At 38.5% G+C, this 15963-nt stretch overlaps 1 long non-coding RNA gene across 2 annotated transcripts in view; it reads left to right on the forward strand.

Moving 5' to 3' along the window:
• The first annotated feature begins 335 nt into the window (after positions 1-335).
• The window catches only part of LOC126466143 (uncharacterized), a 35007-nt gene continuing 19379 nt past the window's right edge, over positions 336-15963 (forward strand). Inside the window, exons 1-5 of one of the 2 annotated variants that reach the window (XR_007585983.1) lie at positions 336-419; positions 7472-7532; positions 8309-8813; positions 8985-9111; positions 13266-13558. This is a non-coding gene — a long non-coding RNA (uncharacterized LOC126466143). The remainder of the gene's footprint in view (positions 420-7471; positions 7533-8308; positions 8814-8984; positions 9112-13265; positions 13559-15963) is intronic. The other variant, XR_007585982.1, reaches the window with a different exon arrangement.

A 15963-nucleotide genomic window follows, 5' to 3' on the forward strand; every position in this document is an offset into this window, starting at 1 on the left:
TAAACAACTCTTTACACCACGTTTTTTGTTTTTGCTTCCTTTTACACTTCGTGGCCACTAACAAACCGACTAACCCGATCGCGTCGTCTTCTTGCCTGCTCGCCATTTCTCGACTGACTGAGTTAAAATCTTCCGGTTTACCGCAGCGTGTGTGTGTGCTCCAGCCTGAACAGGTATACCTTTGGTATACCTGTGCAGGTTTACCTGACAAGTATACCGGAACGTGTGTGGCGGGCTTTAATGAAGAGGGTACAGAGGTAGATGTATATATCGATGTCTCATATTTCGCGATACTATCGTTTATGGAATTGTGCTTTCTTTCCTGTTTTTTCCTTTTCCTCTCTCGTTCTCCTTGGATGTGGAGTGGTACTTTTGTTAGCTTACTGAAAAGAGTTTTTTGTGATTTATTTGTTGTGTGAGTAAGTGACTGATTTTTCATTTTTTCTGTGTTTTAACCAACAATATTTTGAACGTCCCTCGTTTCTGTTGTGATTGACTTCTTGTAAATACTTCGAACATAAGTATTGTAAGGTAGCTAGTATAAAAAGCGGTTTAGTTGGAACACGTTTTATCTTCCATAGCTAAATATCAGTTATAACGATTTTAAAAGAATGATGGCTTCTTACGGTGTTCCTGTATTTTGAAATAATACTTCATTTAAATAATTGTGATACCTGATTGTAGGCCAACATGCTGCGTGAATGATGTATCTTAATAAACCTGCAGCACAGACTGTCACAGTGCAGGGAGAAAAGTTGTAAGAAATTCAGATTGGAGCTTTTGTGTCATTGAGGCTACCTACGAAATTTTTGCTCCGAGCTAATGCATTAGGAATGCTGAAATCGCGTAGTCTAATGTTTTAGTTTTGGCAACGGAATAAATTCAACAGTAGTTTAATAAATTGATGCACCCTCTCCCCCCCCCCCCCCCCCACACCCTCAGATGCTTGGTAAGACGGATCTGTAGCATATTTCGTGGTGTTTGTCACATAATTTGCAATGAAATACTCGTCGCCGACATCGCTGTTAGCCAAATGTGTTAGAAAATTTACCGAGCTGGTTTGGTTACTGTCACTAAAAAGGCTAGCACGTGAACACCGAGCTACTAGTTATTCTATAGGTCAGTTTGTTACTGCAACATTTTATTTACATTCCTTGCTTCGCCAACTTAAACTAAGTAATGCGTGTCTTCTTCCTTCTTTTTAATTAAACACATTCTTAGTGCTCGGTGTTTAATACTTTTTTTTCCAGAAGTCTTATTTAACAAAGACAGTCAGCTTTGGTAAATGGATACAAAAGTTTTGGTCATGTTTTAAATAGTTCTCACTTTGTAGTGTCTCAGTCAGTAGCAGACATACATCCTTTAGTGTTGAGATGTTAGTTCAGTAGTTTGGGTGGTACAAGGTGTCACAGGCAGCCTGCAAGAGCGCTACCTTGGTATCTAGGGCATAGACTTCTTACTCATTCAATGATTTTGAAACATTTGGTACCTAAATGATTATGTGATTCTTTAAAGTGGTGGGTTTAGCATTGCCAAGTACAATGGAAAATACTGTGGATTTAGCTCTCATTGCGCACATTAATTTGGGTGGCGGTCCTTGTGTGGCTGGTCCCGGCGGACGTTCAAGTCCTCCCTCGGGCATGGATGTGAGTGTTTGTCCTTAGGATAATTTAGGTTAAGTAGTGTGTAAACTTAGGGACTGATGACCTTAGCAGTTAAGTCCCATAAGATTTCACACACATTTGATTTTTTTTGCTCTTCGTGGGAAACTGTGCTGCTGCTTTAGTGCAGTGGCAGTTTTGGTGTTCCACTGAATCAAGGAAGGCGTAAACCTACACAGAATGTGGCAGAAATAGGTTCAAATCTCTCCTTTGTTCTCTCATACAGATGCTGCACAATATACTCATGATAGTTTATCTTTGATCCAAGGAAGAAGAATGCCTGTGGTGGATTGCTGGAGCTACATACAATTTTATATTGCCGAGAAATTGTAAATCCTTAAAAAAGGGATGTAATATTTAGGTCTGTTCATCTAGGCTTCATCAGTGGACACAAATGAAAGTTGAAGAGAGAATCTGTACCATGCAGTAGAAAGGAGAGCAAATGGAAAGTTACAAGGTGAAAAAGATGTGTAGAAGCTGGCACCTTCTAGATCCCTGTTTAGATTATATTAATACTAGTTCCATGGATCATGAATACGATATATCATAATGATGTGGAACGAGTCACATTTTCCAATACATGACATAATTAAGTTAATGTAACAACTTTTTTATTTATTTTTTTTGTTTTTTAAATTTTTTTTATAATTTTTTTGTTTGGTTTTTTCTTTTTTTCTTAATTTATATCTAAAAATTCCTCTATGGAGTAGAAGGAGTTGTCATTCAGAAATCTTTTAATTTCTTCTAATATACTTGTTGGTTATCTGTCAGACTTTTGATAGTATTTGGTAAGTGACCAAAGACTTTAGTGGCAGTATAATTCACCCCTTTCTGTGTGGAAGTTAGATTTAATCTTGAATAGTGTAGATCATCCTTTCTCCTAATATTGTAGTTATGCACACTATTACTTTGAATTGGGTTTGTTTGTTAATAACAAATTTCATAACAGTGTATATACTGAGAAGCTACTGTGAATCTCCCTAGATCCTTAAATAAATGTCTGCAGGATGATCTTAGGTGGACTCCAGCTATTATTCTGATTACACGCTTTTGTGCAATAAATATGTTATCCCTCAGTGATGAATTACCCCAAAATATGATGCCATATGCAAGCAATGAGTGAAAATAGGCATAATGAGCTAATTTACTAAGATGTTTATCACCATAATTTGCAATGACCCTTATTGCATAAGTAGCTGAACTCAAACGTTTCAGCAGATCATCAATGTGTTTCTTCCAATTTAATCTCTCATCAGTGGACACACCTAAAATTTTTGAATATTCTACCTTAGCTATATGCTTCTGATTAAGGTCTATATTTATTAATGGCGTCATACCATTTACTGTACGGAACTGTATTTATTGTCTTATCAAAATTCAGTGAGAGTCCATTTACAAGGAACCACTTAGTAATTTTCTGAAAGACATTATTGACAATTTCATCAGTTAATTCTTGTTTGTCAGGTGTGATTACTATACTTGTATCATCAGCAAAGAGAACTAACTTTGCCTCTTCATGAATATAGAATGGCAAGTCATTAATATATATTAAGAACAACAAAGGACCCAAGACCGACCCTTGTGGAACCCCATTCTTGATAGTTCCCCAGTTTGAGGAATGTGCTGATCTTTGCATATTATGAGAACTGCTTATTTCAAACTATATGCAACATAGTCTGAGCTATAAATTTATCTGTGAAGTTGGTATGGCTGCATAACATGTTAAGCTGGGAAGCCAAAGATGATATTGTTTTACTCATAGTGTGTTAGTTCTGCAGGCCAATTTGAAAGTACCCTTATAAGTTGTTTTGTATATCAAACAAAAATTTTTGGGAGTAAAATTGCCTTAAATTCTCATAAAGGATCCACACTTCGAAGTAGATTTCACAAAGAAACTAATGAAAGACAAGAGCAGAGGTTTCTTTGAAAATTAGGAAATAATCCTATCCCAGCTTTGAAAGACTTGGGAGACAAGACATGTAGCTTAACTGTTCAATAAAGAATGTTACTGTAGCTAAGAATCTCAAACTTCATCATCTTCATCACAAATTTTGGCACACCCATGACTTATGGGGCTGCTAAAGGTCATTACTACATACCTAAAGCTAAGAATTTGTGAAATTACCTCTAACATACATAGGATTCTACATATGAAATTTGAACAGAATCAATGATAGAGTGGGGATTATGTAGTAGTGTGTGTGTCCTATTTGAAAGAGACATATTTTTCAACCATCGTATGTATCAACCTCCATAAAGTGCTGGCAGCCGATGAAAAGTAATCTCTTGCTTTGAGTAACAGATGACCATTCATAATGTGCTTTCCTCAAGATTGCATCATTGCTTATACAATGGCAATAGACTATTGACAGATGAACCAGATGTCCTATCATTGGCAACATATTGAAACACAGAAATGTCAAAAATGTTGCCCACTCTGTATGATCTTCCTTCAGACGTGATGCATGTTGCAGCTGTCAACACTTGAATTGTTTGTTGTTGAAGTTTGAAGACATACCAACACATGCCTATTATAGGTAGCCTTTTCTTTCAGTCTTTCTCAGTGTAGGCTAAACATCCAATTTGATGGAGAAAAAGGAACATTTCAGAATCTGTACTGTTTACTTTTACTAGTTAACTTACAGTGAACCATCTAATGATGCATTTTTAATGTAGGCATCTTCACAAACTATATGTTTAGTAGTATCATGAAGTGCAACATTCAGAGCATACATTTTAGCTCTCTGTTGTAACTGGTGTGTTCAATGAAAATTGTGTGCATTTTTGAGGTTCACGTGCTTATAACAAAGAATTTTTTGATTTGTGGTATTGGATTCCCCCCTCCCACTGCCACCCAACTGAAATCTTGGGTCTGGTGATAGACTGATCTTTAGTGCAGCCTAGGTCTAGGTTAAGTTGAAAGGTGACGATTTGGTTGAGAGTCAGAGAAGCTAATGAATGTGAAAGACAAATAATGGCAGGGGGGGGGGGGGGGATTCAACATGTAACTTTTCCCCTGTGTATGCAATAAATACGTTTAATGTGAGACAAATAATGGCAGGGGGGGGGGGGATTCAACATGTAACTTTTCCCCTGTGTATGCAATAAATATGTTTAATGTGAATGATAACAAAAGCAAACACACTATCTTACCTTGGATGTAGAGTTGTAGACAGGAACACTGTAGAAGTAACTGCAGGTGTGCCCCAGATAGGTGGATTGATACACTTCTTATTCATATTCTATATTACTGTATCCTGGCAGACAGTGTTCTTTGTAATCTCAGTCTTTTTACCGGTGACGGTGTTAGTTGTAGTGAAGTACAGTCTGAAAAAAGATGAAATAAATACCGTGTCAGAATGTGATAAGATTACAAAATTGTTCTAAGATTGGCAAATAGTTTCAAATGTTCAGAATGGTGAAATTGTTCAATTCACAAAATGAAAACAAGAAATATCCTTTGATTACATCAGGATACGAATTTGTAATATCCACTTAGGCTCAGTTGTAGGTAAACCAGTTCAGTTCATTGGTGGGACAAAATGCAGATAGGCTGCAAAGGAGACTACTTACAAATCACTTGTGCATCCCATGATAGAATATTGTTAAAGTGTGTGGGAAGCATACCGAACAGGACTAACAGGGGACATTGAATGTGTGAATGTATACAAAGCAAGGTGGTACAGATGGTCACAGGTTTGTTTCACTCTAGGAGGCTGTCAGAGAAATGTTGAAATATATGATTTGGCAGCCACTTGAAATAAATACCGTGTCAGAATACGATAAGATTACAAAATTGGTTGATAGACGCCAATTATCCTGGGAAAACCAACTGAAAAAGTTTCTAGAACCAGTATTATGGGAAAAAATCTAGAGATAGGTTTCATTTCCCTACATATCACTCCTATTGGGACTGTGAAAATGAGATTAGACTAATTCAGGTACCTCTAGAGGTATTTACATAGTCACTCTTTTCCACGCCTTGTCCGTGATGTGACTGAGAAGAAACCCTAACATTTTGTACCATGTTAAGTATTTGACAGATGGTCTAAAAGAAAACACATTTGTGGAATAGTGCCTGATTGAATTATGCTATTTAGTGTTGATAATGGACAGTTCTCATCTAAAGCAACTTTAAGGATAAAAGACAACAGATATTCTGGTATGAGAATAGATTTTAGTGCTATTTATATTCAGGATTTCAATTGTTAATTTTCTTTTTGTGTAATTTCTAAGCCGTGTTTACACTTAATTCTGAAATATGTTTTTGGTCATAACATTGTTTCAAGCCAAGTTGTAACGTGTTTCTAACCAAGTTTCTTGTTTGCGCCCTGTCAACATTAAGTAACACACATTTTTACATATCTGGTCACATTGTCTGCTATACTGAACTGAAGCAAACCTTTCCCATTGTGTGTTCATGTTGAGAGGTATGCTATGACAAATGAAGAGGATAAAGTTTGATATTTGGTGCTGCATTGATAATACTCAGTGGTGTATGGAAAAGATGTAGCAATAGCGGTCAAAAGCATAAGATGTGGCAGGAATGACATGCTGTGTGAGCTGAATTTAGAAGACTTACATTTTTCGTAACTCCACTACAATGCTAGGTGGTGACCTGAATTTGAGTGTGTAGTGAATACACTAGGGACACAAATATGGGGAGAGCAATTCCTGTGAAACAGACTGCTGTTACTCTTCAGTTTTTGGCAAATGAGAGATTCCTGTAAAAGCTTTCTAGGTCCTATATTTATTTCATATTTCAAAACCACAGTTTGTGAAGCTTTGTCTGAAGGTTTGAGAGATTATGTTGTCATTCAGTTATGTTACTGACTGAAACATATCCTATTGATCAGAGTTTTATATGTAGATTAACATTGCAGTCACTTCCATTTGACTGATAAAGTTGTCTATTTGTAAGGAATGCAACCATCTAGACTTGGACCTACTACATGCCGCCGATTACAGTAACTCACCATGATTTGCCAAACCCAATTTCTTTCTCTGCAATGTCACTGGTGGTTCATGCAAATGTGGCAGGATCTGCAGTTTGTATGGTTGTAAGTGGTCTGATAGTAGTGGCAGGAAATTTTACAATTGAAAAGGGTCATTTAGAATTAGCTGCTTTCCGTTTCCACTTGACAGCCTGTCGTATGCTGATATTGGGTGCCAAGGAAGGAATTTGGATGGAGATGTTTTTAAGTATGCTTCTGTAAGATATCTCAAAAAATATTGGACTTGTGACATCATGGGTGCTGACCTGGAGGGAAAAATTTCCTGGCAGATCCGTTTCCATCTCAGGAAACATCATAAAGCCATATCTGGGAAGACACAAGATGCAAAAGAAAGAATTTTTAACTATGATTGTCAGCAGACCACTCCTGCCAAAAATCAGCTATTTGCCATCAGACTGTCTAGGGCAAGAACGGTTGTAGAAGATACATCTGTATTATGGCCTCATTATATCATGTCTTCTGAAAATGAATGTTGTTGCAGCCTCAGAAGGTAAAAACTATCTCAGCAGTGTGTGTCTGCGGATGCAGCTGTGGAACACTGTTTTTTCTTAACAGCATATTACAAACATAGATAGTCCCATGGTAACTGAAAAATGTGTCAATCATTGTTGTAAAAGGTGTTTCAAACTAAGTGTGATCATTATGTTACAAGGAAATATGAAACTGTTAACAATATTTGCTGTAGCTTACCAGCTGAGAATAGAAATATAATTTGTCTTAAATAAATGTGCTCATTTTGTGGCATAAGTGCAATTACTCTTAGACAATGTCTTTTAATTGGCTTTTCTGTTACAGGTGGCTTGTGCAGCACAATCTCTCAGCATGGCAGTGAATACACAATGTCCCAGGAGGAATGGTAAATATTCATGAATATTACAGGCATATTCATTTGAAGCACAAAATAAAAAGGAAACTTCGTATGTGCATATTCTTCAGTGTGGATGGTTTCAGAGATATCACACATTTAATGCCCAGGGTGGTTATAATTAAAATTCTCTTTACTTGGCCCATTATAGATGGAAAAAGATTTGTTGTTTGGGTACCAACTTTATGTAAATGGCATTAAGGTTCTGCACTGTAGGAGTTACGGTGTTAGTTGTTTTAGTGTCATGACTTGCTGTTAGGGCCAGTATTAAGGTATGTGGCAGTTTAGCAAATTACCCCTTTTTACACAGTCGTACAATTTCCTGTAGATTCAACCAGAATCCTTTCTCAGGATCCTTCTCTAATTACGCACAAGCTACAGTTTCTATTGGAGTTCAGTGCTCAGTCCCTTACTCTGTGAATACGGAGAGATCCTCCTCCTGCCAAAGGATTTAAGAACAGGTTTTGGAAATTTGAATTGACTGGCTTTTTGGGAATTGCTCCATGGGGAGGCCGATGGTCAGTTGTGCCACAAATGATTGAAGAAGTTAATGTTGTCATGGCTGAGAATGCTGGACCTGAAGTGTGTGATCTTAAATCAGTGCATGAGATGTGTCAAGACAGCTGAAGGTTTCGTGTGCCACCATTCAGAAACTACTTTGAACAATTGTGAAATGGTATCTATACAAAACGAACTTCATATTACCCACAAACTTCTGCTACATGATGCTGACATTAGAGTAAAAGTTGCTTTTATGTTTCTTGCAGGGATTGAAGATGACAATGGAATGTTTTGTGGAGTGATGTGCACTTTATGCTCTTTGAACAATCATAGTTATCGCGTTTGGGGATCGTCGCTGCCAATGAACATTCATGAAGTTTACCTCCATAGTGCATGTGTCACTGTGTGCAGTGGCTTCACACAACAGTTCTTTGAAGAACTTGGACCCCAAGGACCAAGCAGCATGAACAGCACACATTACTGTGATATGCTTCGCCAGCATGTGATCCCTGCTCTATGGAAGAGAGGATGTGGACTAGACTGGTTGGATACATGATGTTCCACCTCGCATTGCTTGGAAGGTCGCTCGGTCACTCCGTGTTTGGAGAAAATTAAATCATTGCCTAATCATTCCAAACTTCATGGCTGTCAAGGTCACCAGATTTGAACCTGTGTGATTTCTGGCTGCAGGGTTACCTGAAGGACAGCGTTTATCAATGGAATACTTGAGTATCGGATCTTCCACCTGGGATGCACTGTACAATCAATCAAGTAAGTTTTTTTTTTTACCTTTATTTCAGACACCACTCATTTTGATATGATGAAAATTGTGGGACACAATCTGAAAAGAGTGATAGAAATAATGTTTTCTGACTGAGAAACATGAATTAACGAGTAGTTATATTAATTGCCAATGGTTTGTAAGCAACTTATTCATTGCAGGGTAAACCCAGTTGACGAATGGCCATGATAACTGTATTCAAAACTGTATTCAAACATGTGAAGCATCTTGGTGATTGGAGGGCAAAATCAGAGGAAGAATGGCTATGACATTTACATAGTTAAACAAGTAAGTTTTCTTCAGTGTGTAACGAGTAGCACAAAATTTTGTGTAGACTATGATGAAAAGCTTACATACACAACTGGGAAATAATGACAGGAATATTTCTTAGATGAGTGAATAATAGGGTGGTCACAAGAAATTATTATTCAAATGTTTATTGTGGAACCACAAAAACTTTCCAGTTGCATAGAAAATGTTGACAGTTTCACCACAGCTTTATGAAATCGTCTATGCCTTGAAAGGGACAGGTTTTGTAAAATTGGTATTTCTAGCAAAAAGTCTGCTTTTCTGTCGTGAAACAAGAAATTCTTCCTAGAACCTGATGAACGTTACTGATCTTGCAGGAAATTTCAGTGTATTGAAACTTTATTTTCATCACTTTTCTGTTAAATATTTTAAATTTAGCAGCTTTCATGTCGGGTCATGCTACATTCTGGCACTAAAGTGAATTAGGAAATCCAGTATTACGACGGCCAGAACATAGACATCAGATCCTCCCAAATCTGATACAAGTGTACTGACAAATGCTCTACCATATTAGATTTAAACCTAATGTAAAATACTTGTTTGCTCGTTCATACATACATGGTACAAGTTAGCTTCGTAAATGAAAAATATTTAAACGTTGTTGATGGCAGCTCTTAACACTTAACCGTTGCACACACCACACACAACTGCAGATGTGCCAGGCACTTAAATGTTTTTTGCAGAGTATCCATATAGATGCATGTAGATGTAGACCACAACTGTGATCCCACAGTTCTATTACATCTCAATGCTTGACTCTGCTCGGTTGAGACTTAGCACCCATATGATGCATGAGTTACTGAACTCAGGGATATAAGATATTAGTACTACGTACTACAGATATTGTGCGTACTGTAGTGTTACAAGTATTCTGCCATAATATTTTTTGTCCTGAATTGATCTCTACTGAGAATTCTGTAACTAATCTCTAATTTTATATTGTGCAATATTTTTAACTGTCTTTTTAAAAATATATACTTTAGTTACCTATTTTGTCTTTGAGGCATTCTGTTACACAGTTTTAGGTGATTATGGAAAATTCTGTGGCTCCATAAACTTTCCCAGTGTAGTAATTGTTTGTATTCATATCGGGTCTCCAGCTGGAACATCTCGTAATCTGGACACACTATTTTGGCTGTCCACCTGGCCTCCATCTTCAGGTGAGTAGGTTGTAGCACTATCTTGCCGGAACTGAAATCAGACACGGTGGCGGCTCCTTTACACACAAACCGTGGGTCTTCCACATGTGCGCAGACATAACTGCCCTCTAGTGACAGGCACAACAGCGGACCAGCGGTGAGAGTTCGTGGAAACGATAAACCCATATCAAACACTATTGACAGTTTTTGAAGACCAAGACAAGGCCCGTAGTTTCTTAATGTCAAACAGAACAGGGTTCCAACTCTTACATAAAGGGTACCCCTTATCTCTGTTTATTATTGTCAGAGCCAGATATCAATGGCTTCTTTCACTGCACAGTCCCAATACTGTGACGCAGGGACAGCCACTTGTCTCATCATACATTTTATATCCTTCACTGGAACATCCGCCAGTGCAGATTTTTCTGGCTGAAATAAACTTATGTAGCGATGAAGCTCCATGCAGTGATTTGTGGAAAAAAAGTGGTTCAAATGGCTCTGAGCACTATGGGATTTAACATCTCAGGTCATCAGTCCCCTAGAACTTAGAACTCCTTAAACCTAACTAACCTAAGGACATCACACACATCCATGCCCGAGGCAGGATTCGAACCTGTGACCGTAGTGGTCGCGTGGTTCCAGACTGAAGCGCCTAGAACCGCTTGGCCATCAGCGGACGGCAATGATTGTGGACCTTACAAATTGTTTGTCAAGAATCTTGTAGACTCCAGGCTTTCTCAAACCCTAATTGTCCTTCACTGAGCCCAATAGGGCTCTGATCTCGGCTGGTGGTTGGAATACACTTTTAACATTAAATTTCTTGAAAATTCTGCTTATTTTTGAAGATATGCTCCCCGCAAAAGGTAGGAATGCCACCGATTTTGCTTGTATCTTCTGTTGGTTCCGGCGAAGGTCCTAGATTGTTTCCTAGATTATTTTAATTTTTCTGCATCCCAATATTAAGTTCATTGTGGAAGCTGAAAAGATGGAAAACTGATGTTTTTAGATGTTTTGGCCTACAGCAGGGATGATGGGACATTAGGACATAGTGTTTATAGTAAGCCCGCACATACGGACTGGTATCTTCGTGGATCATGTCATCCATTGTACCAGCACAATGGGGTCCTATGTACATTGGCAAAAAGAGCTTACACCATCACAGGTGCAGATAGTTTTGACACAACAACTGGACCTTTTAAAGGCTGTGTTTAAGCAGAATGGTTATACTGACAGTCAGATCCGTTGTGGTCTACAGAGTGGACCTTCGCAGGAACCAACAGAAGAAGCAAGCGATTCCTATCTTTTGCGGGGAGCATATGTTCATAAAGGGGTAGAATTTGAAAGAAATTTAATATTAAAAGTGTGTTCCATCCCGCTGCTAAGAAGGATCATTTTGGTTTGAGAAAGCCTGGAATTACAAGATTCACTGCCATTGCAGGAAAGACTATATTGGACAAATGATTCATACAGTCCAGGATTGTTGCATGGAGCGTCATCGCCACATAAGTTTATTTCAGACTGAAAAATCTACAATGGCGGAACATCATCTTACTGAAGGACGTAAAATGTTGTACGCTGAGACACAAGTGGTTGTCCATGTGTCGCGGTATTGGGATTGTGTAGTGAAAGAAGCCATTGAAATCCGGCTATGTGACAATTATATAAACAGAGATAAGGGATATCCTTTAAGTAAGGGGTGGAACCCTGTTCTGTTTGACATTAAGAAACGTGTCAATAGTGTTTGATATAGATTTGTTTCCATGAGCTTTGACCACCGGTGCACTGTTGTACCTGTTGCTAGAGAGCGTTATGTTTACGTATGCATAGTGGACCCACAGCCGGTGTATAAAGGAGCTGCAATGGTGTTTTTTATTTCAGTTCTGGTGAGATAGTGCGACAGCCTACTCAACTGAAGATGGCAGCCAGGTGGACTGCTGAAATGTTGTGTCCTGATCACAAGATGATCTGACTAGAGACGTGACATATATACAATAGAAAATGTTATTTGAGGTTTTAAATTTAAGTCCAAACTGGCTATTGTTCTGTTACTATGTGGATAACTATATATATATATATATATATATATATATATATATATATATATATATATATATATATATATAACAGAGGGAAACATTCCACGTGGGAAAAATATATCTAAAAACTAAGATGATGTGACTTACCAAACGAAAGCGCTGGCACGTCGATAGACACACAAACATACACACAAAATTCAAGCTTTCGCAACCAACAGTTGCTTTGTCAGGAAAGAGGGAAGGACAGGGAAAGACGAAAGGATGTGGGTTTTAAGTGAGAGAGTAAGGAGTCATTCCAATCCCGGGAGCGGAAAGACTTACCTTAGGGGGAAAAAAAGGACAAGTATGTCTACAATGTGTGTGTGTGTGTGTGTGTGTGTGTGTGTGTGTGTGTGTGTGGGCGCACGCGTGTGTGTGTGCGTTGTGTGCGCTTATACCTGTCCTTTTCCCCCCCTAAGGTAAGTTTTTTCGCTCCTGGGATTGGAATGACTCCTTACCAGCTCCCTTAAAAGCCACATCCTTTCTTCTTTCCCTCTCCTTCCCGGCTGCGAAAGCTTGACTTTTGTGTGTATGTTTGTGTGTCTATCAACATGCCAGCACTTTCGTTTGGTAAGTTACATCATCTTCAGTAGATGTACACAGTTGGTGTTGTTAAGCCGCATACACACTGAGCCTGAAACATGTTTACAAAACATGTTTCCAGCAGCTTGATGTGGACACCATTGGGAAACATGTTTCGAAACACAGAAACATCTATCCGTAGCAGTGTCGGTACAGATCAAAGGAAACAGTGTTTCAGGCTAACTACCACTTGTCACCGCTGCACTGCGCTAGCATGCGTGCGTGTCGTCAACTGTTAAGTGGTGTTGTGTTTACTGTAGTGTCGTTTTCGCTTTATTTTTCTAAAATAATGGAGTGTTCAAGGCAGCAAATTGTTGATTTAATTGCCATGTACCAGGGAGAAGATTGCTTATGGAATGTCCGGAGCAAGGAATATAAAAACACTGTTAAAAAACACGATGCACTTGCGACAATTGCAGCAGCTTTTGGCACGGGCAAGGGAAGTGTAGAGAAAAGATACGATCGCTTGTGGTTGCTCATAGGCGCGAGAAAAGAAAATTTATTTCCAGCAGACCATCTGGTAGTGGTACAGACACTGCATATGACTTGAACTGGTTCGGCTGTTGGCTGCTGCAGTTCTTGGACGATGTAGACGAGCCGAAGGAGACAACAGATACTGTGGAAAATGAGGTACAAGAATTATGCTTTTTTTGTCTTTATTTGTATTTTATAGTACACAGTCACATACACCCATAGTTATTTTGTCACGGTACACTTCCTTGTGGGCTTAAAAAATAATTAGCAAATTCATCTCGAATTTGTTTATTCATGGAAGCAGCTTTCCTTGGTATATTCTGTGCTGAAATGAAAACTGATGCAGTGTCATCTTGTCTCCACATGCCTGGAATCATCTCACCGGTTTGTAAATCGTAGGAATCGAAGCTTCCATTTGGGGTGTACTGGTTCCTCACCTCAGCATTTCGCCTTAAAAAATTGTGGAGACATACAGCTGTAAGTGTGACAGCTTTTGCCTTTTCCAGTTGTAGCAACATAGGTTTTCTAAACACGAAAAACTGAAGCCATAATGCTGAAAGTGTTCTCAATAGCCATTCTGGCCCTTGAAAGTCTGTAATTAAAAACTCTCTCTTTTGAACCTTTAACATGTTTCCCCGGGTAGGGTTTCATAATGTTTTCCTGTAAGGGAAAAGCATCGTCTGCTACAAAATGTATGGTAGGGCCTTGGAGCCACCTGGTAAGCATTCAGCTTGTGGTGAGTTAAGTTTCTTTTTGTTAATTAACTCATTTATGCTCGCGTTTTTGAACACACCACCATCTGATATTCTGCCTTGGTAGCTGATATCTGCGTACAAAAAGTTGTAGCTGGCATCGATGACAGCAGACAGCACAGTGCTGAATGAACCTTATAATTACAATATTTGCTTCCACTACCAACAGGGCACTGTAGCACAATATGTTTCCCATCAATTGCTCTGACACAATGGGGGAACTGAAGAATCTGTGAGAATAAACATGCTGTTTCACTCCAGTCGTTTTCAGTCGCAGGTATCTGAAAGAAAGAAATTTGATTTCAGGTTTTCGTACATTCGCCAGAGGGCACAAACGAAGATTAAGAGGTTGTGGCTGGACCTTCCAGTCCTCCTCCACGCAAAATTAGAAGGTTGGGCGAGAAAAAAGATATGCAGCAACCCTACAAGATTGTGTCTCAATTATTAACTAAAGTGCTGCAAAAACAAGAAGAGAACAAGAACAATGAATGTAGTACGTATGGGCAGTATGTGGCATCAGTTTTACGGAAATTGCCAGAGTTAGAAAGAGCAAAAACAATGACTTTGCTTAATGATGTGTTAATGAAACAACATGTAGCGTGTTAGGAAAATGAGCAGTCGACAAGGGGTATGAATGTGGCAGAGCCATCATCATCATCAAGTAATAATTCCCCTGTTACATTTACGAGTTATGAAGACAGTGACAACGCAATTGAAGAAGTTGTGTTTGATGAGATATGTAGTGTAATTGAGAAATAACAACACTTCGAAAATGTGCTTATTTAACGATGTTTTTCATTCACTTATCTTTACATAATACTTCAGTACTTCCACCAGAGCTCCACATACTTCAGGCACTACTTGAGATATTGCTTGTTTCGAAATGCGAAATAAATACACAAGGCTCTGAAATCAATCTCCTGTTGCCAGGAAACGAAGAGTAACTGCAAGCCTTTGGTTGACTGAAATAGCTTTCCTGAAATTCGTGTTTTAACAAATGGTGATATCATATTTGCCAGATATTCAAAATCAGTAGGTGAGATCCGAGTGAAGTTGCGGAAGCCGGAGCCGTCTTCCATACTCAGCTCACGTAGCCGGTTATTTCCGCCAGTTCTTCTATAGAATGTTTTTCTCCACCAACGACGAGGACGCCTTTCATTTTGTTTGTGTAAACCTTCTAGTATTAATAATGCAGCACCACATATCATTATTGTTTCTTTGACATCAGACATAACGCAGCAGCAGACGATACGAACACAATAACACAAGGAGCACTGCAGACGGCGTGAACACACAACGAGAAATGTTTGCCGCCAGTGTGGACGGAAACAGAGACCAGAAACAAAGTCGGAAACATTTGCGAAACATCACAGAAAACGTTTCCAACAGAAACATGTTTCCAGTGGCAGTGTGTACGCAGCTTTAGATAAAGATACCCAGTTTTTTAAACAGTTTCTTATGATGTACCTGAGTACTTCTAAATGTTATACTTATGGCCCTATTCTGCAGTTTGTTCATGTTTCATGCATTTAGTCCTGTGAAAAGAATTCAGGAAGTATGTATTGAGTACACTATAAGGCATTGCATGTTTTACACACTGTGTTTTGTACCTTAAAAACAGTTTAAATGGGGATGTTTTCATAAGTAAATACAACAACATTTAAACCAAAAGAGAAGCAATAAGAGGAAAAATAGACAAAGGTAAGTGTAAAAATAAGTTTATAGATATAGGTTAATGCTAACATTTATTACATTAATATTATTTAAATTTTTGAGCTGAGGTTGGTAATAGCTTTTACAATAATGGCA

The sequence above is a fragment of the Schistocerca serialis genome, chromosome 1, assembly GCF_023864345.2.
Source record: "Schistocerca serialis cubense isolate TAMUIC-IGC-003099 chromosome 1, iqSchSeri2.2, whole genome shotgun sequence".
Classification (NCBI taxonomy): domain Eukaryota; kingdom Metazoa; phylum Arthropoda; class Insecta; order Orthoptera; family Acrididae; genus Schistocerca; species Schistocerca serialis.